The sequence below is a fragment of the Vicugna pacos genome, chromosome 29 (assembly GCF_048564905.1).
Source record: "Vicugna pacos chromosome 29, VicPac4, whole genome shotgun sequence".
Classification (NCBI taxonomy): Eukaryota; Metazoa; Chordata; class Mammalia; order Artiodactyla; family Camelidae; genus Vicugna; species Vicugna pacos.
The window spans coordinates 25,375,146-25,399,000 of record NC_133015.1 but is presented as its reverse complement, the minus strand read 5'-3'; the positions used below and the strand labels follow the sequence as shown (position 1 = coordinate 25,399,000).

Here is a 23,855-nt window from a genome sequence, read left to right as displayed (position 1 = left end):
TTATTCCCCTGACGTGGTTTGACTTCCACAACAACGTGTGCTGATTAACATATTTTACTTACGGACAAGTGGCGCTCACAGAGATGCATAAGGTGGTGGAAGCGTTCTGGGCGACTCTGCAGAGATGGAGATGTCACCATCCTTTGGTCCAAACCCACAGAATGTACAGCACCAAGTGAACCCTGATGTAAACCATGGACTCATTAAAAATTTGTCCACATCAGTCCCCTGGTGAAACCTCAGAGAGGTGGCCCACTGTCCCCAGACACGCAGGCGGGCGATGCCACCGCAGCAGGCCCTGAGTCTCGGCCCTGATGCCCCACCGGGCCCTCGCTGCCCCTCCCTCCCAGACGGCCTGGGGTTCTGGTTCCGGCTTCTGCTCATGCAGCTGCATCCACTCTGGCCTCTTCTCCGTTGGCTGTTCCCACTCGCTGACTGAGGCACAAGGTAGCACCGACCGCAGAGGACGCTGATGCCCCCTGCCCGCCCCGCCCAAGCCACCCCACCTGTGCTTGTTGCTCACCCACAGCATCCTCTGTACAAGCTACGCCACGCCTGGGGGTAAAATGGCCTGCTTCTGTCTCTTGCTGTCACTCTGCAAGTACGCAAACGTCATAAAGGTATTCCTGTACCTGGTAATAGGTACTAACACTTCAAGCATAAAATGCACATTTACTGAAACGAACAGTGTGTGACTGGGTCTTTATTTCACGATTTATGACACCAAGTGACCTGAGGATTTCTGGGGATTAGTATTTTGATAGATGTCACCAAGTAACCTGTGAAAATGAGTTTCTTGGTCAAATACATTCGGGAAATCTGAGGGAATGTTACATATATACATTAAATAGAGGGTTTCAACTCAGTTGAAATAGAACGCACACGTTATGGGCCCATTTTAATAAGAGGCACAGAAGCACTAACGAAAGTTAAGTGTGTATATTATTTTCATAATCACAGAAAAGAATAGGAAAACGCATGCCCAGAATGTGTGCAGAGCTAGACCAGGAGCAGAAAGAGGCGGCTACGTTTCCAACACCACTTGGTGCCAATGGGCCCAGTGACTTCTTTTAGCTGACAAACAGATGAAATCTTAAAATGGAGTGAGTGAATCAAGGAGAAATAACTAATTAGAAAATAAAATACAACATTATGATATTAATAATAGTAACACACCGAACTGTAAGTAATTTAAGATTAAACCTTTAAAAAGGTGGGACAGAATTATGTGGGTAGAGAAAGAATCAAAATGAAACCACATATTTTTGAAAATCATAGAAGATATTTTTCTCCCATGTTTATTGGTATAAAGAGTTAATAACTTAAAGATGTGATGAACCTAACATTAATTCACAAGTTAAATGCAAAACAAAAAAAAAAGAAGAAAAAGAAAGAAAAGATGGAGGAAAACATTAACAGACTTTTCAAAACAAAAAGCACACTGATTCTTAATATGTAAGAACTTATGTTTCAGGGGAGCCAACTAAAAAAATTTTCAGAAATTTAAAGATTAATAATTAGAAAAAAATTTAAAAGGACAATTTCCTTTGTATCAAGAATTTAAGATCATTATAAAGACATAATTAAACACTGTGGAATTTTTACATAGATAGGAAAAACAGGCTAACAGAAGCAAAGATTTAATCCAGAAAGAGACTCAATATTTACATATTAAATACATAGGTGTTTACAAATATATGGATATTTAATAAAAAGTTACCTCGGTTAGGTCTGGTGTCTTGGGACAATCAATACATTAGGAAGAGACTGCTGCTCTCAAAGGTAAAACTGCATTTCTAAAATCAACTTAGAGGAATAAACAACACAAGCTAGATGGAAAATCCCTGAAGGGAAGTTCGTGGGCGTGGAGTCCAGCAGTCGGTCAGCACGAGAAACGCTTTCCAACGACACTCCTGGTGGGATGTGCGAAGTAGCTGCCACACGCCTCTGCGTCGCAGGTAATCACATAGCTGTTACGAAGCTACTTACACCAGTGGGAGAAGATAAACAGTGCACCACACGTCCTCAGAATACAAACTATTGGGCAAAATTCTATATTCCATCTTTGTTAGAACAAATAAAGTTCAGAATATCAATTGGATAGAATGACGTGCGACAGTTCACAGAAGGCACCAAATACTGACGTAAGAACGATACACTTTAGAAACAGACTCTTCAGTGTGCACTCACGAAGCGTACGGCACTACTTAATCATGTCATAAAAGACGCCAGAAACAGTAAAAGAGCAAGGAACCCTCCTCTTTCTGCTCTTTCCTTTTTCTGAGAGGCGATCACTAACATAAATTTAGTGTGGACCTAGGCAGCGTTTTTAGTAAATGTGTTGCATGTGTGTTGCGTAAACTCACCCTGCCGTTTGGATCCCACAACACTTTCCACGGGAAATTTCTCGTTCAGCTTAAACCAGTTCTTCAGAACAATTATCCCTTCCTTTCCATCTGCATCTTTGTCTTCATTTCTCTTTCAGATTATGTTCAAACCCAAGGAACGCATCAGTAAACACGCACAGCCTCAGGTGGAAACTGGCAATGGGTGAACCGCGTGTGGTCAAGTCCACTGAGTCAAGATTGAAAGGAGACAAATTTAGATCTTGACAAAATGTAGGCTGGCAGAATCTGCTCATGGAGAATTAGGTTCAGAAGACAGAAAGGCCACAGCAGGACGTTAACACTGGCTGAAGCCACGCAGGCTTCTTGTTTTCACATGGAAAATAAAACCTGAGCTTGTGAAAGCATTTGTTTAAAAGACTCAGTATTAAAAGATGGATCAGGACAAAACTAATTTTTAGTATAATAAAAACCCAAATGCTTTTAGGAAATGGATCCAGTAATTAAAGGTAGCTTAATAAAGTTGACATGGGAAAACAAGGTAATACTGTATGAATATAGATAGAATTCTAATTAACTATTTTATGTACAATATCCTTAGAATGTCAGGAGATCCTAACTTTCTGTTCTGAACAGGTCTAATTTAATCTCCACAAAGCCAGATTTTCACACGTTTCCTTTCCACATCAGCCCTGGAGCCGTGCTTTGAAACTATTAAGGACAGTACCAGTGTAGGTGCCCCGCACCGTCCACTCTCTTCATCCAGGGCCATGCTGGATGGACTGCAGGCGCGCACTCAGCGTTTCCTTCTCTCTAACCCACAGGCGGAGCTAGTGGCCCTGTGATTAGGGTCTTGCAATGATACTGTGCTGACACGGCCCTCATTAAAGCCCATGCTTCGTTCAGATCACCATACTTTTTACCTAATGTCCTTTTCTGGCTCCCGTGTTCCACCCAGGAAGCCACATCACACTCGCAGTCGCTCTCCACGGGCCCCGTCTGGCTGTGACAGTTTCTCAAACTTCCCTTGAATTTATTACCTTGATGGTTTTGAGAAGTGCCGGCCAGTGTTTACAGAATGTCCCCCCACTGTCATCTGTCTGTTTCTGGCAGTGAGACGGGGCTTAGGGCTGAAGGAGGAAAACCAGAGGTAAAGGCCCTTTCTGTCACGTGCCAGCGGTCAACACGATCGGCACGGTTGTAAGTGTTGGCACTGGCCCCGACCACCCAGCACGCGCAGAATTTGTCAGGGTTCTCCACTTTGAGACGTGGAGAAGAACTGAGGCCCCCAGCACCTTCCCGCTTTCAGACTAGTCCACACCCGGCCTCCATCAGTCAGTCACAACCGCCCGCTCCATGTTCGTGCTCCCCTGTGGCTACAGCAGCTTCTGCTCCAGGTCAGCACATCTCGGCTGTGACTCTGGATTTCCCATCGCCCCCAATTTGGGGGTAGCTTTTTACCTGGCAACTCAGTTCCTGGATGGGCCCAAAAAATTATTAATTTACCTTTTGCATAACTTTTTCTGTGGTATGGACAGGAGTGAGGACTTCTAAGCTCACTGCGTTCTTTCTTAAAACCACCTCTCTTATGATTCTAAAAAATGAAGCTATAGTTGTGAACCATCAATCGATACTCTTGCAGTATTTATAAATTCATGCAGCTGCTCACAGACTCTCAGACCTCAAATGTCTCCTGGTGACTGTCCCTTCCGTTTGAAGGCACCTGCAGATCATGCAACCAGGAATAAAAGAGCTCCCAGCTTTGGTTCTAACCTTCCCTCCCCAACTGTGTCTTTTTCTGTTTGAGGCTCACAGAACCCAATCGTCAACACACTTCTCACTGGACTCTTTAAATGTGCAAAGAGCACATTCATTACTTCCCTTATGTACCTTTCAAGCGTCCATTAACCATGAAAGGCTTGGCTGAAATATTGTTCTCGATAAAGTCTTCCTCCAGCTCCTTAAAGCAAATCAATTCCTCCCTCCTGTCTATTTTCTTAACACTATTTCTCTCGTACGGCATGATCCGCATTGGTTCGGTGCATAAGTACTAAATTACCCAATATTTGACATAAGAATGACTGTAACTTTAGTTTATTTACATATTTTCTTCTGAAACAGAAAGCTTTGGGGTCGGAGGATGGGATATCTGTATCTGCAGTGATTGTACAGTATAGTGGACGCTGTACAGTAAGTCAGCGCTTGTTAACGTAACTGGAAACGCTGAATATTAAATCCCACACAGACCGTATTATCAAAACTGGCTACCATCCGCAGCATGAATGTACTTTGTATAGTCACAGCACGTAGCCCAGAGTCACGGAGGACTGTAATCGCTTTGCCCTGTTTCATTTCTTGGACCAGTTTGCAACCTTTGTATTTGTCTTCGCAGACATCATATAAAAGATTCAAGTACTTGAATTAAGGACTAACACGCTGAATAAAACACGGTGATCCTATTCAAAGCAGAAAATACTGTTTTGTTTCACGATTAAAAAGAAAAATGTCTGATTCTTTTTAATATATAAAAAGTGAAAATTTTTCTTATTAAAGGATCATGTTTCATGAGAAGATGTGTGTTTTTTCAGTCGAGCACCTCATGAGGCTTTCTCAGTGCGTTTGTTAAATGGTGTCAGCACGAAATATTCCTGCATCTGGAAACTCCTTAATCACAGGACACTTCCACCCAGAGTCTGCAGTGGCCTCAGCACGGGATGACAGGGGACACTTGCAGATCTGTGACAGGAAGGGCTCCCTGTGTGTGTGTGTGTGTCTCGCGCGTGTGTGGGAGGGGCGACAATGATGCTGTGTTCGAATCAGCTGTTCTCTTGTTATTCATTTTGATATCAATGTATTTTCTTATTTTCTGCCTCAATTTTCTCTCAGATTTTCATTGCAAAGTACCAGAAATAAAGCCATTGAGTGCCGAGTCCACAGTTAGTCACTGGGACGTTCAGAAACACGGGCAATGAAATCAATTGCAATGATTGACAATTACATTGCAATAGTTTCAATTCAGAGTTTTCACTGACTCGCCCCTTAAGGAGGCAGTTACATAATGCACTGCAAGAACAAGGCAGTGTCTGAGATGACGAGATTCACTGAGCATTTAATCCCTGTTAAACAGGTGACAGGTCACGGTCATTGTAATAATCTTTAGTGCCTAATAAAACTGTTTATCCACTTCTTTGGCTTATTAGCCAAGTCTTAGGGTCCACGCATTATAGTCAAATAAAGGTTGCACCTCTTGCGAACAAAGGCACCCTGTCGGCATCTCTGGCCGGAGCCTAACAGAGCTGCCCGGCACGTAGCCGACCGGAGCAGCATCTCACCTCGTGCAGAGCCCGTGATCGGCGGGGGGAGGAAAGCACTGAGGCGCCAGACGAGAAGCCAGCAGCACCGTGAGCAGTTTCATCGCATTAATTCAACAATTAGTGTGGGAAAAAACCAGTGTAACGCCTCACATGTGTCTTTCAGGGCTCGCATTAGAAAAAATTTCCGTTGCCCCATAAATTTAAACATTAGCTCTGAGTACATTCAACCATTTGCTTTAAAGCTGTGCTACGTGCTTTTCATTTTTACCCTCACAGGCCGCCTGGGCTCTGGCGCCCCGACAGCGCCCGGCCGCGCTGCCTCGGACACGGCCCTTCCTTCCTCGCCGCCGGCAGCGCTAGCGGGACTGTGGCCTTCCAGGGGACTCTCACCGAGACGCTTTCTCAGAATTCTCATGACACGTTTTTTCCTACACTTGACGGGAAAAGAATACAAACCTCTGACTCCCAGCCATCCTGAAGTCTGACACACAAACCAAGCCCTCTTAACGCAGAGCTCGCTGTCCGTGGCCAGACCAGGGGGCAGCTGAGCAGGGCGGGGGCTGGGACGTGCGCCACGGAAACCGTGCCGGCCGGAGCCCTGTTCCTCCACGACGAGCGGGCTCGGGAGACAGTGCTCGGCCTCGGCCTCCGCAGAGTCGGGCCGGCTCCCCGACAAGAAGCCAACAGGTGTCAGAAGTCTGTGGACTCTTTCCGGCTTCTTGGGAGCTACTTACTATTGAGTCATGTTCTCAGCTGCATCTCAGCAGCGTCCTGTGATGCCACGGGGCGCTACGCAGGGAGGGCGCGTCCTTTAAAGCCGGCAGACCAGCCCAGGGTGGAACCAACTACATTTGTGAGATCTCTGGGGACAAAATTCACAGCCCAGTAACCTCTCCTGGTTTGCTAAGAAATCTGCCTTGGCGTTTCAAAAGTCTGCAAACCCTTTTTCATCTCAGGGATGCCAGCAACTTGACGAGAATAATGACTTGAATATAAACATAGAAAACTTGCAAAGCTGTAAGTTTAGGCATTTACCTTGCACACTGACCATAAATATCTATATTAAAGATGCCCACACATATGCAAGCCTTATGTTACAGTTAAAAATTAGAAATAGGTTTTGCAAACTGCAACCTGCTAGAGGCTATCAGGTCATCCACAGTCACTCTTACCAAAAAAAAAAAAAAATATATATATATATATATACATATTTCAGTCAAAAAACAGTACAATGAATAGAAAACCAGCAGTCTGAGTTCCCGTTACAAGTACAGCTATTTGAAAAAAAAAAATGCTTTAAAAAAAAAACAGGATCAGAGCCACCTAATTTTCACCCAAAGACAGCAGGCCAGTTCTGGGCTTTGCCCAAATTTGTTAACCTCTCTGAGCCACTGATCTTCACATAAAAACAAAAGAAACTCATCAGTCTCACAGCTGTCCCTGCGCAGCTGCCGGAGGCTCCCCGACCCCTGCTGACCTCTGTGGCGGCCCCTCCCCCTTCCTTCCCAAGTTCATGTACCCCGTCGGGGGGAGCCGCCTGCTGCCCCGGGTTGACTTCTGCCCCTTTCCCGTGACCAGACTCAGTCCGGACTCGGACCGTCGTCACCCTGCTGCATCCACTTTCAGGAGGCGGGACACTCTGGGGCCTCTGCTCAGAGTCCTCGCAAGTGGACACCCCAGTCATACTCCTAAATTCTAGATTCTCGGGGCCTGTGCACTGCGTGCCGCAGAACCTGTTATTCATCCTCCTGTCTTTGGAGAACAGATGTCGCTGACCAGTTTTCCTGCTCAGGAATCTGGCAGTGAAGCTGAGACGCGGGAGACCTGGCGGTCTGTGCCGGTGGCTGCCGACCTCCCAGTGCAGCAGGAAGCCCGGCGTGAGCTTCCCCACCGCCGCCGGCTCCCGCCCCTGGGCTGGCTGCGGTGGAGCAGCGCCCCGCGTTAGAGGCACGGGTGGGCTGTGTTCCTTACGATGCCTATTTCTCAGTAACTGCAGATTCACGTGTGGTCATAGGAAATGATGTGGAGAAACAGTCTATCCTTGGCTCACTTTGCCCCAGAGGTAATACCTTGCAGAGAAAAGCAGAGCACACTATAAAAACCAGGGTGTTTGTGCTGGTAAAATCCACTCACTCAGACTTCCCCAGTTTCAGTGTGTTCATCCGTGGGCGTGTGATCAGCTCTGTGCAACTTTATCCCAGGTGTCACTTTGTCCACCCACCAAAACGACAGGGAGAGCGACTCCGCCACCAGCCCCTCTGTGCGCCTGGGCGTCTTCACCACGCAGGCCTGCTCAGCTGCCGACTCCTGGCAAACACGCATCTGTCCTTTATTTCTAAAATACTGCCTTTTCAAAACTGCTGTAAAATAAATTGCAAAGCACATCACCTTTTCAGACTGGCCGCTTACATCCGGCTTATGTTCTGCGCTCCTTTGCACAGCTGAGGGGCCACCCCTGGCACGGACGCACCACAGCTTAGCTGCTGGGAGCATCGAGGTCGTTTCCACTTTCTGTTTGTGGTGAACAAACATCTACCATGAACATTCACGTGTAGGACTGTAGTGAGGATGACTTTTTATTGCTCTGGGATATGTGGTCCAAGAGTGGAGCTGCTGTGCTGCACGGCAATTGTACACGAAGATTTTTAATGAAAGCGCCAAAGGGTGAGGAATCCAGTTTCTCCACAATCTTGCCAACATTTGATGTTGCACTATTTTTTAAAATTTTATTTAGCCATCTGATGGTGCATAATGATTTCTTCTGCATTAAGTGAAAAATCAATGTAACATTTTTCATTCCTTTAATTTTTTTTGCTACATTGTGCTCTTTTTCTTGAGGAGTTGCTCCAGGATTTGCCGTCTACAGTTTAACGTAGCAAAATCGATTTCATATTTATACTATGTATTAATTCCAATGAGATACAAAAATGTTATTACAACATATCTCAATTTCCCTTCCCTTATTTTTCATTTTATAGATCATGTTTGTTGGTGCTAAATCTAAAAAAAAATTTGCCTAAATCTAGATTCCAGTAAAAGAGGAAGAGAGAGCAAATAAGATATGGCACTTACAGAGAACAAAGGCCATTTAGCTAGTGAAAATTATAAACCTAACCAGAGTTTCCAGAAATTATCCTAAGTGCATAGTGCAAGTGGATGCATAATCGTCCAGTTAAAACTACTAAATATTTATAAGAACTGAGACGATCTCTGGCATGGGAGCCATCCCCGCCCCCTGAACCCCACCCAAGCTCTGTTCCAGAAACTGCTCCGGAACGAGCGGCTGCAGGAGGGGACCCAGCGTTTCTCCCTCCTCTCCGCCCTGGGCTGCAGAAGCTCCCTCTGGCTGGGGGCAGCCAACAGGACCGAGGTCCCACCTGTAGGATGGATGCCGGCCCCCAGGTGTTGCCTGCCCGCCGTCAGCCCCAGCCCGGGGCCACCCCCTCCCGCCCCCCAGCCCACCTGGGGCCTGGCCCGCTCCCCGGCTCCCCCACCACCTCTGATGACACCAGCCCCGCAGGCAGCCACTCAGACTCAGCAGCTCGTTCGTACCAAACGGACGTGAAAACCCAAGTCCTTGCGAAGACGTGTGGAAGATGTTGGTAGCAGCTTTATTCCTAACGGCCAGAAAGTGGACACAACCCAGCGTCTACCAACGGATGAGAGCATAAAGAAACACACGGCCCAGCCGCACAGCGGCGGGCTCCTTGGCGTGAAAGTGAGCGACGGCGGCGCCTGCTGCAGGGAGGAGCTCTCCGGCGCTCGGGAGGGAGCACCCCCACCGGACTGCACTTGTTTGCAGCGTCCAGAGCGAGCACATCTCAGAGGCACAAGGCAGACTACTGGCGGCCCAGGCCTGAGACCTGGGGGTTAATCTGTCAATTACGTGAAATGTGTCAAATTTTCTAATTTACAAACATGCCTGTGCAAAAGGGGGAGGCTCTCCCCACGTTCCCGTCTTCCCCTCCTCTGTATTTTGTTCTGCAATAATAGAAGTTCAGGCCGGGTTTTGTGGTTTATCTTTATAATCCCTGCATCCCTTTGCAATAACACGCTTCATCCAGTGTAGTAAAGACGCTTCCGTAAGCTCTTCTTTCCAGATGTGTACTTAAATCTGGTTATAGTAAACTTTAAGAGACGCTCAATTTTTTTTTCATTCAATTAAAATGATGTATTGAATGCAACTAAGTGGCCTAAATAAATGTCAGGGCCCAGAAATCTTATTAAGTAGAGATTTTCATTCTAATCCTTAGGGAAAATAATATCTACTAATTCCGTAAGATTTTTCTTCCCCTTTTAAATCCTTGCTCACTTCTGATCAATCGAGACTTCAGAGCCCTCTGGACATGCTAATGGTCTCCGTCGCACGCAGAACTGCTTTCTTCCTGCTAATCCACTCAAAAATGCCTACGGTGAGCACCCGCAACCCAGGAAGACTTTGCCAAACTTATTTTCATTGCTTCACATTATAAAGGTAATAGTTTGTGTTTGTTCTTCAAAAGTAAAATTTCGTAACCTTATATGCACTTCCCCCCAAAACAATGCGTCGACTGAAATAAACGTACAACCCAGAAGTTGAGAGCTACGTTTTATTCGGTGAACAATTCTGAGGACTCAAGCCATGATGACAGCCTCTCAGGTCGCTCTGAGGGACGGCTCCGAAGAGGCAGGGAGCAGCTAGGATGTATGGGAGCTTTACAACAAAGACCAGGGAGTTGGAACAATAAAAGATTACTTGTTACCTAAAGAAAACCAGGCATCTCAAGTTAAAGAATTTAGTGCTTTTCTGTGTATGGGAGGAAGCAAGCATTTGGGCTCATTGAACTCATTCCTTTGACAAGCACCTGGCTATCCAGGGCCAGTCCTGTCCTTTCTTGTTCTGATCCCCTCAGGGTGCACCACTGTGAGTGGCTGCAGAGGCCGGCTGCAGGCTGGTCCTCACTGGGCGGTGGGGGGTGGGGCGGCACCGCTTATGACTTGATGGCTTGACACGCAGTTTCTCCAATCGGGGGGAGAGAGGTGCGCACACGGCAGTGGAGGCCCCTGAAAGCGCAGGTATAAAACAAGACGCAGCTAACACATCACCAAGTGTACATTAAACGTCACTCAGCTTCCAGCCGTGCGAGGACAGGCCGTCACTTCAGCACAGCCTGGGACGCAGGGTTCTACAGGCCGGACCCCAGGGGGGGACGGCGGTGAGGGCTCAGAAATGCCTCTCACAGCTCGCGCCCTGCAGTCACTAGATCCTCCCACGAAGACACTCACACACATGCAAACCCCTGAAGGGCGTTAGAAAACTTGCATTGATAAAAAGCTGCAGAGGTGTGTTCTCTAGATAACTGAAGCAGCCCTCACGACAGAGGTGACAGTGAGAAGGAAACGCTTGGGCTGGGCCAAGCTGGGCTGGGCTAACGCACGGAGTTTAAGTCTCACCCTGCAGACCGGTTTCGGGTGACTGCAAGCAACCCTTTGCTTCCGCTGCTGTGACACCGCCTCGCTGCACTCACCCTATTGGTTGATGGACCCCGAGCTTGGAAGTGACCCTGCAAAACCCTCACTCACACTTCTGGAGGCGCTCAGAGCTCAGGAGCCGTAGCCCCTCCGAGCCGCCAGCGTGACAAACCTGAGTGCTCCAGCCCTCCGAGCGGTGCTGTCTCCTGGCTGGCCTGCCATTTCCCTAACAACAGGCAGGACCCCGCGCGCTCACTCGGCTGATCATGCCCCTCAGGCTCTCGTCTTCAGGATTCTGACAGGATGCTTCCTGAGGGTCCGTGGGCCCAAGGCCCGCACCCGTGTGCAGGTCGCCCTGATCCTAAGCGCAGCCTCCGCTCTACAGCACAAGAGGAGTTTCAATCGATTTTCTCCACTTTCTGGGGGATAAAAAAACGAAGGAAAAACCTATATGGAGGATTGTTTTTCCTACGGAAGGGACTTAGACTGGGCGATCTGCATCTATAAGGAAACAGACAAAAAGCTGTTAGACATTTTGCCTCCACGCGTCATAAACAGAAAACGCCCAGCGTGTTCCCACATCCCCCACTTAAAACAAAGCAGCTGCTGTCCATCCAAGCTTGTTCTGAAAGAGATGTTAGTCCATTTTACATAACTTTCACAACTCCACTCTTCCAAACAATTCAGTGTTGACTGAGGACAATGGTGGCGTGGTTAAACATAGACACTTGCATTGTTGTGAAAGCAGGGTACATCGACTTGGCAGCCTGGCATTTTCATCTGCAACTAGAGGCGACATCCTGCCCTCTTCCTTCCTCCAAGCACAGCTGGCACCAGCTGCGGAGTGGGGTGATGGCTGGGCATGCAGGATGCGAGCAACAACACGTGGCTGGCTGTGGACTACATACTCACGTGGACCATGTGTGACATAAAATATTTAGAGGAAACACAAAGTACCCTTGCAAGAGCCTTTGAAAATCAGGACATAATCCTTGAAAATAACAGTCTGTAATTAAAATTAAATCAGAGTAATTTAATTACAACTCGAAGGGCAGAGCACCCCCAGGGAAATGAAAAGTATTAACCCAGGACATTTAATGTGTTTTGTTTTGTTTTTCTTCTTTTCAAGGAGATGACAAAATTTGTACAAGGGTATTTTTTTGCCCTAACCGGGGTGTCCATACTATTGTTACGGTTGTTTATAATTCGGAAATTGGTAACGCCAGGGGAATAAATGCTAACATCTACGTTATAGGAATTAATGGGAAATGATGTGTTAATAATCAGAAAATCTGAATGATCCGAAAGATGAAATGTCTACAGAAAAGAGAAGGGTGTTATTTTTTGTTCAGAAAGTAATTCCCACGGTACCATTGACCATGGCAGGAAACTGTGGCTATAATCCCCAGGTGACGCACATCACGCAGACCCTGACACGTCGCCACGGGATTGTCTCCCCAGCAGCCGCCAGCGGTGCTTGCAGGAGGCAGGCGTGCGTGTGGCCCTCACCGGTGCAGAAACAGAGCGCCAGCCTGAGTCGGGGGGAAGCCGCGGGTACCGCACTGCAAATGCCTGTGTTTAACAGCTTGCGTATTTTTATAAAATGATGTAGACATTCTATAATTTATACATTCCAATTCTGAATTGTTGGGGAGCATGTCATTAAAATTACCCAACTAGGCGGTGAGAGCCCACAAGAGGCAAGCACAGCATAACCTATTTGTTTAATTCACAGAAAAAAAGAAGAAGAATGTTCTGAGATTTCCTCGACTCCCTCTCCCACGAGGGGAGTGAACAGAGCTGAAAATACATCTCCTCAGATCCCTGTGAAAGATGTGCAGCATTTACAGAAATTCAGCGGGGGACAGGACTAACTGTGCTTCTGTCAGCAGGAGTGTTCCATATTTTGTGGTTTTCTCATATGCAAATATATTCTTCAGAAGACAGATTTTAAGTTGCACGAGCTGAAAAAAATCACAAGTGCACGTACACGTTAGAGGCAAACGCGGGGCTCCACCTGTGGGCTGTACGCTTTGATGCTTTGCACACTCTGTATCTTCTATGTTGAGAAATAGATTCCATCTCTGAAAATTAATCCCTTAACAAAGCCGCTGAGCATTTTTTCCAAACAGTTAAGAATTTCACAATGGCTAGTTGCAATAAAATATTTAATATCTCAGGTGGAATGCCCTTGACTGTGAGGAAGAGAAACCCTCAGTTCATTTGGACTTAAAAAACGAGGACACTAAGTATCTCCCAGACAGGAGGTCTGGAAACAGGACTGCGCCAGGGACGGAGGGCAGAGCCCGAACTCGGCTCCCGCACGCGCCTGACTCTGGGCTCCCGCAGGCGCCGGCTTGAGCCCGAGTCTCACAGCAAGAAGGGGCCGTTCCAACCACCAACCCCAAGCGCGACGCAGGAGACGCGGCACTCGGAGGCGGCATCTCCCAGCGTCTTCCACAGGAATTCCCTCCAGAGGTTCCTAAACCAGTCACGCTGGAGGACAAAGAGACCATGAGGAAGGGCTCAACCTGAGGATCAAATGGGTGCTGCGGCGTCAGCCCCGGAAGCCACGGATCTCAATCCTCGGTGTGGTACCAGGACTGCCCTTGGGGGAACCCGGGGGCTACGGAAACAGTGCAAATTCAATAAACATTATTTTTCAGCTTCAAAGAGGCGGTGGCTTTACCGTTCAGCGCTCCGTTCCTAAAACAAAGCTCTCTCCTTTCCAGACCAACGAGAACCCCCGACAGTAAACAGTCCACCGCGACCAGCGAGCAGCCGCACCGGGAGGGCGCCGGGCCCCGCGCTTACTAAACCTCGTCCCCGGCTGCGGTCGTGCAACCCGGCGTCTCAGACGGTGCGCGCCCAGCGTGGCCCTAGCGCTTCCTCTCCCCCTCACCGTCGGTGAAACCCGCTGTGTCTGGCGCAGACCCTGCGTTTGGTACCAGTCTGTACACTTCGTGGTGTGGTCCACGGACATCAGGTTTGCACACAATGAGCACAGCAGCTTTGAGAGGTGAGTGACGCACGTTAAAGAGTTTCTATAAAATTGCTTGGAACAAAACAACGTGACTTAATAGCAGTCAGGGTGCAGGGTCTTCAATCAACCGCCGGTGAGAGCCCCCCCCCCCCGCGTCGACAGAGGGGCAAGTGCAGGGTAACCTTTTTCTTAATTCACAGGAAAAAAAGTAGCGACGGCCTGACTTTTCCCCAACCCCCTCCCTAACCAGCCAACCCAGCTGCAAATGTGATCGTCCTCAGGCTCCTTCGAAAGATTTGTGGAATTTGCAGAAATTCAGCAGGGGACCATCCTAAGTGGGTTTCAATCAGCAGGAGGACTTGGTGTTTCATGGTTTTCTTGCAGAAATGTGTCTTGGAAGCCGTATTTTAAGTCAGGTGAATACTTAAAAGATACAAATGCATGTACATATTAGAGAGGAAGGGGAACGCATGAAACATTGCTCATAATTTTAAAGGAGCCCTTGCATTGACGGCCACAGTCCTCCCTTTTGAGGGAAGTAATGAGCCTTGGTTACAACTTGTGTTTTGATTTAAACATCCTCCTTGACTATTAGTCTTGAAGCTGTATTTTTAATATGTCACTTAGGAGCAAACCAAGAAAAAAAATGAATGAGGGAGTGAGAATAAGAAAAGCCACTACGTTCCTACCGTGTTGCTGGGGGCGGACGCAGACGTGTGCACGACGGGTGCCGCGGCGGCAGAGGTCGCGGTGGTGGAGACGCACCCGTGCTCCGAGGGAGTCACCGGGTCCGGCGCTCCTGGTGCTGGCGGCAGCCGACGGAGCAGAGCAAGAGCGAGAAAAGACAAAAGTCCTGTCAGACCTGGTGTTTAAACCTTGCAAAGATCGGCATGCAACGTGAGGGCCTCGCGTTAAGCCGCAGCGAAGTCGGACCCCTCTCCCCGCACCAGCCGGGGCCATGCCGAGCCCGCCGCGCTCCCGAGGCGCCGCCCCGCGGGCGTGCAGGCGGTGCGCGGCGCGTCCCCGTCCGGAGGCTGCGGGGCTGCGCGGGGCTGAGCGGTCTGCCTGGCGCTGCGCCCCCCACCAGAGTCGGCGAAGGCGCTGGGACGCCCCCCCTCGCCGGCGCGCCCCGCCTGCTCAGGGCTGCGTCCCGAGGACAACCGCGGCCACGCGCCGTTGCCCCCACCCCAGACCTGAGTGGCTTTTTAAAAATAAACAAATAAATCGGTGAGGAGGATGTGGCGCAACTGGGACCCGTGTGTGTCGCAGGCGGGAATGTAACACAGCCTCAGCCGCAGACGGGCACAGCCTGGTGCTTCCCAAAATGAAACCACAGCATCCATGGGACTCACAGCTCTGCTCCAAGGGGCTCCCCCCTGCGCACGGAAAGCAGGAAGGGGGGAAGGAAGTGTGGGAAGAAGGAAGGAAGAGGGTAAGGAAAGGAAGAAGGAAGGGAGGAAGGAAGGAAGAAAAGGAGGGAGGGAGGGAAGGAAGGGCGGAAGGAAGAAAAGAAAGAAAAGACTTAACAAGTGTGTAAACCAACATGCATATGTAGAAACAGCTTCTGTGCCCATCGGCAGATGAGCGAACACCAAGAACGCGGTGTGTCCATACAAGGCAGCATCAACCAGTGATCACAAGGCATGGGACCCTGACACAGGCTACAACGTGACTGGATCTTGGTGGTAACACTACGCTCAGTGAAATGAGGCGGGCACAAAAGGGCGAATATTATCGAATTCCACTTACATGAGACGCCTAGAATAGACAAATTCAAGCAGACAGAAAGCAGAATGGAAGCTACCAGGGACCTCGGGGAGGGCTGAGGGCAGTGACTGTCCCATGGCACAGAGCTCTCGCTGGGGTTGATGGAAACGTTTTGGGAGTGGACAGCTGTGATGGTCACACACTGTGAAGGCATTTAATGCCCCTGAATTATATAGTTATAAATGGCTGAAATGACAAACAGGATGGATACATATATTTTACCACAGTAAAAAAAATTAGCAAACCAGATAAAGCAACATGTAAAAAGGATTACACATCGTGATAAAGCGAGATTTTTCCCGGGAATTCAAGGTTTTGGTATTTTTTAACCCTGAAAATTAATCAACATAATACAAATATGAATATAAACATAACTGTCTCATAATGGACACAGAGAACTAGTTTGGCAGAATCCAACATCCTTTCAGGATAGAAACCCTCAGCAAACCGGGAATGGAACCCACACCTGCTGGTGACCACCTACCTCAGGGGACCCCACAGTGACCGCAGTCTCCCCAGGGGAAGATCGGGAACACAAGAGCGTCTGTCCTGGCCACTTCTACTGAACACTTGCTGGAGGTTCCAGCCAGGGAAATTAGGCAGAGGGAGAAAGAACACATTTGGATTAGAAAAACAAGTAGTAAATCTATCTCCAGTAGCAGGTGTCATGACCTTAAACACAGAAAACCCTAAGTAATCCACTAAACCAGTAATCAGGGTTAACAAGCTTGCAGATCATTTTAAAAAGATATTTCTATAAAGCAGCAATGAGCAATGAAATTAAGAAAAACTTCCATTTATGATACCATCCAAAAAATACTTAGGAATTAATTGAACAAGTGCAAACTGAAGTACAAGCTGAAAACTACAAAACAGTGCTGGAAAGAATTAAAGGAGCTCTTAAGAAATGGGGAGACATCTATGTTTACGTGTTGGAAGGTGTAATTCTGTTCAGATGGCAACACTCCACAAATTTTTACAAATTCAGAACAATTCTTGTCAAAATCGCAGTCTGCTTTTCACGAGATTGCCAAACTGATGCTAAAATTCATGTGGAAATTCAAATGATCCAAAATAGCCAAAATAGTCTTAAAAGGAAGAATAACGTCAGAAGAGTCACATTTCACAACTTCAGAACCTGCTGCGGGAAACGAGCCAGGGTGGGGACCACGCACGCGGGGGCCGGGGGGCCTGAGACACGCAGCAGCATCGCCCCCTAAACCAGCTGAGTGGGTGCCCACACCCCACTTCACTGAGATCGGCGCCGGCTTTTTAATGTCACTGAAAACCCTTAAATCCACCCTTTAGAGTCCTCTTAGGACCATCGGGAGTATGAGTTCCAAAAATTCTTTAAAAACAGGACATTTGTTTTCAGTCTTTTCCACGTCCAAGAACACTTTTCTGCTGACTTCAGTCATGAAACAAAAATTTCTAAAACCCGATGTCTCTAGTTAAAGTCTCCCCTCACTCAGCAGTCTCGGAAGCAGCTGGATCGGTTGAGATTTAAGTCCTTTTTGGGCTGATTTCCCCGACGAATTAGTCGGCTCTTGTTCAGAACATTTTCAGGGCAGAAACACTCTTTCATAACACGTTGTGTCGCTGCTTGAGCTTCATGTATCAGAAGGTTCTCGGGCCCACTCCTTGTTCTCATCCAGGTTTTGTTCAGTTCCCCACCCCCCTCCCCAACACACACAATGAGGATTCGCTCAGGTGTGTGACTCTGCACCCAGGGGTGGTTTCCCATCACAGAGCAGCGCCCCGCCCTCCCCGGGCGTCCCCTGCAGCGGGCAGCCTTCCCCGCCGTCCCTGCCGCCCTTCACTTGCGGGAGCCCGGGTCCAGGTCCCTGACCTCCAGCCCATCTCTGCTTGCCCAGAGTGGGACGGAACGAGCTCATAAAGCTTGGGGCTTCTCTGCTGGAAGACAGCTGTCCGGCAGTCCACCTGCCAACTCTACAAACAGCAAGAGCTGGAAGGCGCGTTCACTGTGTCCTCAAAATTCAGAAGAGGTCTTTACTCTTCAAAGGTCTGTGGAGCCAGTAAATGAAACGGCGCTGGCCGTGACGTTCACCTACTGCCTTCCAGCGCAGGCAGGGCGGGCGTCCTCCCTCCCCAGGCTGCATCGGGCTCAGGAATCCGAGGGCGGCTTTCATCAGCCATCTCTTTACTCGGTGTTTGCAGCCTTTTCAAGCAGCCAGAGAACTGCTCTGCCACCAGCGCGCCTCCGAGAGTCACAGAAGACCAACCCCCGCCCTCCTCTCCGGAACCAGCATACATGTCAGTTATGGGCTCAGCCGAGCTCCGTGGACTTGCACTAAAGACCCGATCTCGTCACCCCCACGACACGCGTCAGCTGGGCTCTTAGCAGTCCTCCCCAGGCCTTCGTCGTGGCCGGAAGGCAGGGTTCAGGCACGTTCTGTTTCCTCCTGAATGTTTTTCTTTTCTCCCAAATAAGCCAACGCCTGCAGCGCTCATCTCTTGCGATGAGATCATTTACACCTTCTTGCTTCCAGCCACGGATTCACGGGCGTGGGAAGAAGATTCTCCTTTTTCACAGATCTCATCATTAAGCCATTTTCAACAATGAATCAGGAGATATAGTTAGTCTTTGGGAAGATTTTTCTAAGATTTTTCCAGAAGTCCTTCCTCTGAAACACAACCACTGTCGGTACTTGCTTGCGAAGCTGGAGCTTTGGAAGTTTGTTAAGTTCACTTGAGGTCTTGACACTGCTTAGCAAGGTGATGCCGTCTCACCCTGGAGCAGTCATGTTCCCCGTGTCTGATCCCTCATCTGGCTTCACATTTTCAACTGAATGAATGTACTATCTTGTAAGAACGCATTCCTTTTCTCAATAGGCAATGACACATTCTTGTCCTTAAGATGTCTTTCTTTGAGCTGCAGCAAACTGTCATTTACCAGGTTTGGGGTTTTACTGGGGCAGGTGTCTTTTGTTCTAGTTTTGGGAGCAGCGTTTTCAAATGTAAGTTCAATAATTCATGAATAAAATGAACGTTCAGATACAGTCAGAAAAAGTCAGGAACGTTTTCAGGTTGTTTAAATTTATTCTTGACGGTGAATGAATTGAGTCCTGCCCTTGAAATGCCTCGTTTTGTTTTCATGTTCTTGTATGAAATACTTACCGGCGCTTCCCCTGGGGAACATCCCTTTATGTTAGAAACAGCAGGCAGTAACGGTGATCTACAGCCATCGCTTCACTGTGACCGTGATTATACGGTGACCGCGTCAGCATGGATCGCTTGTCTGAACCATGCAGGCCTTTAAAAATTGCTTGCTAGAACTTTCTGCTCAGCTTTGGTGACAACCGATAGTCAGGCTACTTCCTAGAGGGGGAAACCCCTTTGTAACAGGTGGGCTGCATGGTCCGCACCGGGGCCCACGCTGTGCCTGGCCCTCAACGAACCACTTACTACGAATCGGTAACGTTCAGAGTGTGTGCCGAGGACCGCTGGGCCCCCCACGGTGGCAGGAGGGCAGCGACGCCCTCATCCACCCGAGGGACGTCTGAAACTCGCGGCCCGTGTTTAACGCTCGTGACAACTTACTATGTCTTGTGCAGATGTGGGCATTTAAACGTTTTAAACTGAAAAAAAAAAGTTGGATTTTCTTAAAGAACTTACCCCAAAATCTACTTATTTAAAGTTTTACACCCCTTTGTGTTTTTAAGTATGCTTTTTACATCGATAACCTCCATCATGCCAACGACCCTATGACACCCTCTTTTACAGACAGAAAAATTCAGACTCAGAGAGTTTAAATCAAGTTCTTGTCTGAAGCTAGCAGATTGACCAGGGTTCAAAATACGTTTGTTCATTGATTTCAGATCGTATTTTTAATTAAAGCGATCGTTTTGAGATAATGGTGGGCTCACATGCTGCTGTGAGAAATAATGCAGAGAACTCACGTGCCTTTTACCCAGCTCCCCCCCGACGGTAGCGTCTCCCAGAACTAAGGACAGCACCACACCTGGGACGCTGGCGGTGATGCAGTCCAGATGCCGAGCACTGCCATCACCCGTCACCCTCAGCAGCCCCTGCACGGCCCAGCTCCCGGGCAGCCAGAGGGCCAGCCTTCCCTCCTCCAACCTTTCTGCTCTGTGTAGGCCCCAGACCCTCACCGGGGAGGCCACACCGGGGAGGCCACCAGTGCAGACGCTGATCTCTGCTGGCAACACCCTCGCAGACACAGAGTTTGACCACCACCCGGGGTCCCAGCGGCCCGGTCAAGCTGACACGGAAACGTTGCAGCCTGCGTTATGACACTGGACTGAGGAAGCCGATGTGCCGCTCACCACACAGATTTAAAGGCTGAAACCCAACAGATGCATCTTAAAAACCAGTGTGTGACACAGGAGAAGATTTTACTTTATTTTCTGGAAACACTGAGCTCACTTTCTAAGCTCCACCGCTACTTCATGTGGGTACAGACGACACGCAGAGGAGGTGCGCCACCAAGTCCCCAACACGGAACAGCCACACACAGCGTACAGACACCAACACGCTAATGCATGGATGTCCAGACGCTAGCTTTTTAAGTTAAAGTGTAGTTGGTTTTCAATGTAGTATTAATTTCTGGTGCACAGCACAGTGGTTCAGTTTACATATATACACATTCCTCCTCAGATTCTTTTTCATTACAGGCTGTTACAGGTACTGAATACAGTTCCCTGTGCTGTACAGTAGGACCTTGCTGTTTATGTACTTTATACAAAGTAGTTAGTATCTATAAATCCTGAGCTCCCGATCCACCCCTCTACCCGCTCCTCTCCCTCCGTAACAATAAATTTGTTTTCCATGTCTGTGAGTCTGTTTCTGTTTTGGAAATAAGTTCATTTGTGTCATTTTTTCCAGATTCCACATATAAATGATAGCTCCATATGCTCATTTTTTAATTTTTATTTTTAAAAAATTCACAGGATTGAGCCTTCTCAAAGACAGAAATTAAAATCCCAGATTCATATAAAAATGCATTTTCCGCCTTTTAATTAAAATGATTAGTGCAATTAATGGTGATTACTTTTTCTAATGAATACTTAATTTATTCTTTGGGAAATTACTTATGATTATGACTCATTACCAAATAATTGCGTGCTATTGAGTGATCTGTGTCGTGCTGCTAATTCTTTTATTTTTGCATTTCATCAAAGCTTTCCTTTCTTTTTTTTTTATTGCGTTATAGTCAGCTTACAATGTTGTGTCAGTTCGTGCTGTTAATTCTCACTGATGAAGGGATCAACATTTCTGAACTGAAATTTCCAGCCTTCTGTATAAATATGCTTTCTTTTGATAATAAAAATTAATATTCATAAATGTACTCACTTGCAATGGGCTGATGCTTGAAAAATCACTGATGGGACAGGGTCTGTCATTTCTGTGGAAAGAAGAGATCCATGCTGGGTAGGCGTTAGGCTGAACTTCACTTAGTTGGGAACGTAGACCAGTTGCCAGGGGAGGAGGGACGTCCTGGAGCTGGAGGCAGACCCTCCCTCCGCTCGCCCTGCAGACCCCACCTGCTTCACATGCATCCTTTCCCATTCACGCTAAGTGTGAGTGAGGTCTTCCTCCCCCTGCTGGAGGGTCAGTCCACCTGGCCGGCAGCCGCCACCCCCCAGCCTCTGCCGTCACTGCTGCCCAGGAAGCCTGCGCGGAACAGCAGGGCGCAGGGCACCACACACCTGCCAAGTCAGACGTCTGTGTTCCCGTCCCAGCGCCACCACACATACACCCTGCGGGCCGCAGATGGACAAGTACCGTGTGTTCGCTTCAGTTTCTTCGTTTGTAACAAGGGCACAACTACAGCCCTGGGCTGCTGAGGGCAAGGCCCTGAGCTCAATTCCTGGTGCACGGAGGTGTCCCGCAGCGGAGAGCAGCTGCCGTCATTGTGAGCGGCCACTGCCTCAGCACACTGTCCCCAACGACTGCTACCCGGACCACGATGTGCATGATACAGTATTCTGCACGTTTTGCCTTATTGGGAAGAAAAATTCTAAGTGAGCAAGAGGGTCAGTCACAAACACACAGGAAAACGCAGACTTAGCGTACAAAGCAACCAAACTTCCCCTGGATATTTTGCAAAAACACTTTCAAGGTTCACTTGCCATATTTGGAACTGAACCTGCATTCTTAGCAAGAGCTCAAAGGTCTCCGATTTTTAGGTGCCTGGCTCAACGTACATCTGAAAATATCTCTAGGATGAATAAAAAGATTTAACAGATATTTATGAAATGAACCCTTTCAAGTAGCTGCTTCACAGCGCTAATGACATCTACACTTAGAATATTACAAACGTCATCGTTTTTGTGCGTTCCCTGTTCTTCCCATATTATCAGGGTGTCTTCACAGACCACGTCAGAGCACAGAGGCAAAGCCTGCTCGTGTGCACAAGTCTGAGCTTGTCCACCAGGTGACCGTGTCCTCATGAAACATCTATAATTTCTTAACCAAGTAAGAAGGGCCAAATACTTTTTTGCATGATATAATATATAATACACGTTGCTATGTAATATATATAATTATATATAGTTACATATAATTATGCATAATAATATTATGCATTATAATTATATGTATATAATTATACATATATAGTAATTATACATAATAGTTATAATTATACATAATTATGTTATGTATAATTACATGTAATATTTTAATTAAATTACCCAAAAAAGTGAAGTACTTTAGACTTGACAGCTTTTACCCCCACTATCTTAAGATAATGTGATATATTTATTGGATGAAAATATCAACTTCGGTTTACTTCTTAAAATTTCACTCACAGACTTGAGTTCTGGAAAGAACGCTTCAGATGGGCTCGAGGTAACACGACGAATCCCTGATATCACTGGTGGTGTCTGGATTCCCACAGGCACATCTGATCAACCTCCTGCCAAGCAGAGTAAAGAAATAATAACCTCGGGAGGAGAAGCCCGATGCCGGAGGCGGCAGCCAACGCATTTAATAAAACGAGTGGTGGCCCAAGACCGTGGGCCCCGCGCACTCGCTGAAGCTTGGTTAGCATGACAGTGTTATTTTTTTGGCCCCCGAATCTCTGGAATCTGTCTAATGCACATTTTATCTTCAAGGAAGAATTTTTATTGAGGATATACGTGCCAGAGCTGGCAAGAGACACTTAAGATACCAGTTCTAAGTACGTGTGGTTCCAAGACGGCTGAACAGAGCTGAAGTCAGCATCAGCATGGCGGCCAACTTAATCCACGAGAGACCGCCCGCGCTTCTGCCCTTCGAACTGCTTATCAGAAAGTGGAAGGGACGAAAAACCGGTCCTAACACGGACTAAAGGCCGGGGGTAGTGGGGGAGGCGGGGGGGTGCCTGAGGGTCTGCGGGTCGCCGCTCACAGGTGGTGCCTCTCCCGGGGACCCCCTCAGACTGGGGTGGCCGGGCCACATCACGTCACCCTCGGCAGCTGCTTCTGATCTAGAGAAGGGAGACTGTAAGGGACTGTGTCTTGGGCTGGTTTGAGGGCACTGCTTGTCACAAGGCGCTTCCTTTATCTCCCTTCCTTCCCCATCCAGTCCTCCGTTTTCCAAAGTTTTTCTGAAATGGCAGGGAACTCATTCAAGACTGACTGCTGCATCACTGACAGCACCAGATGAAGCAGGAGCAGACGACCGACTTCCCTTAAGTTGTGCGAAAACCCTTCACACGACTCTAGAAACGCGTCACTGTGCAGAATCCCCAGCCGCACGGCCGTGCCTCCGCCTCCACGCGGCTGGCGGACACCCACACTGGGTGTAAAGCAAGGAGCTTAACTGATTTAAAGGGGGCGGCTGTCGACTCTGTGGGCCCCGCTGATTTAAATACCTGAACCAGTCGGAGTGCAGGCAGGAAACAGCATCCACCCCAGACGATCTAAATGCTGAGTCCTGAGGTAAGGGGCGGTGTGTGGTCAAGATTCAGGAAGATGACGACGTTTGCTGAACTGTCTAGAAAGGGCAGCCTTTTGACACCACAGCCCG

General features: G+C 48.1%; 1 protein-coding gene and 1 long non-coding RNA gene across 2 annotated transcripts in view; both read right to left on the bottom strand.

Moving 5' to 3' along the window:
- Positions 1 to 23,855, bottom strand: part of LOC116285969 (uncharacterized) — a 208,711-nt gene that overhangs the window by 24,604 nt on the left and 160,252 nt on the right. The gene's annotated exons all lie outside the window — the stretch shown is intronic.
- LOC140690289 (uncharacterized) overlaps positions 10,252 to 23,855 on the bottom strand; it is a 103,063-nt gene continuing 89,459 nt past the window's right edge. Inside the window, exons 2-3 of the long non-coding RNA XR_012065507.1 lie at positions 11,283 to 11,611; positions 10,252 to 10,702 (exon numbers count right to left, since the gene is read on the bottom strand). This is a non-coding gene — a long non-coding RNA (uncharacterized lncRNA). The remainder of the gene's footprint in view (positions 10,703 to 11,282; positions 11,612 to 23,855) is intronic.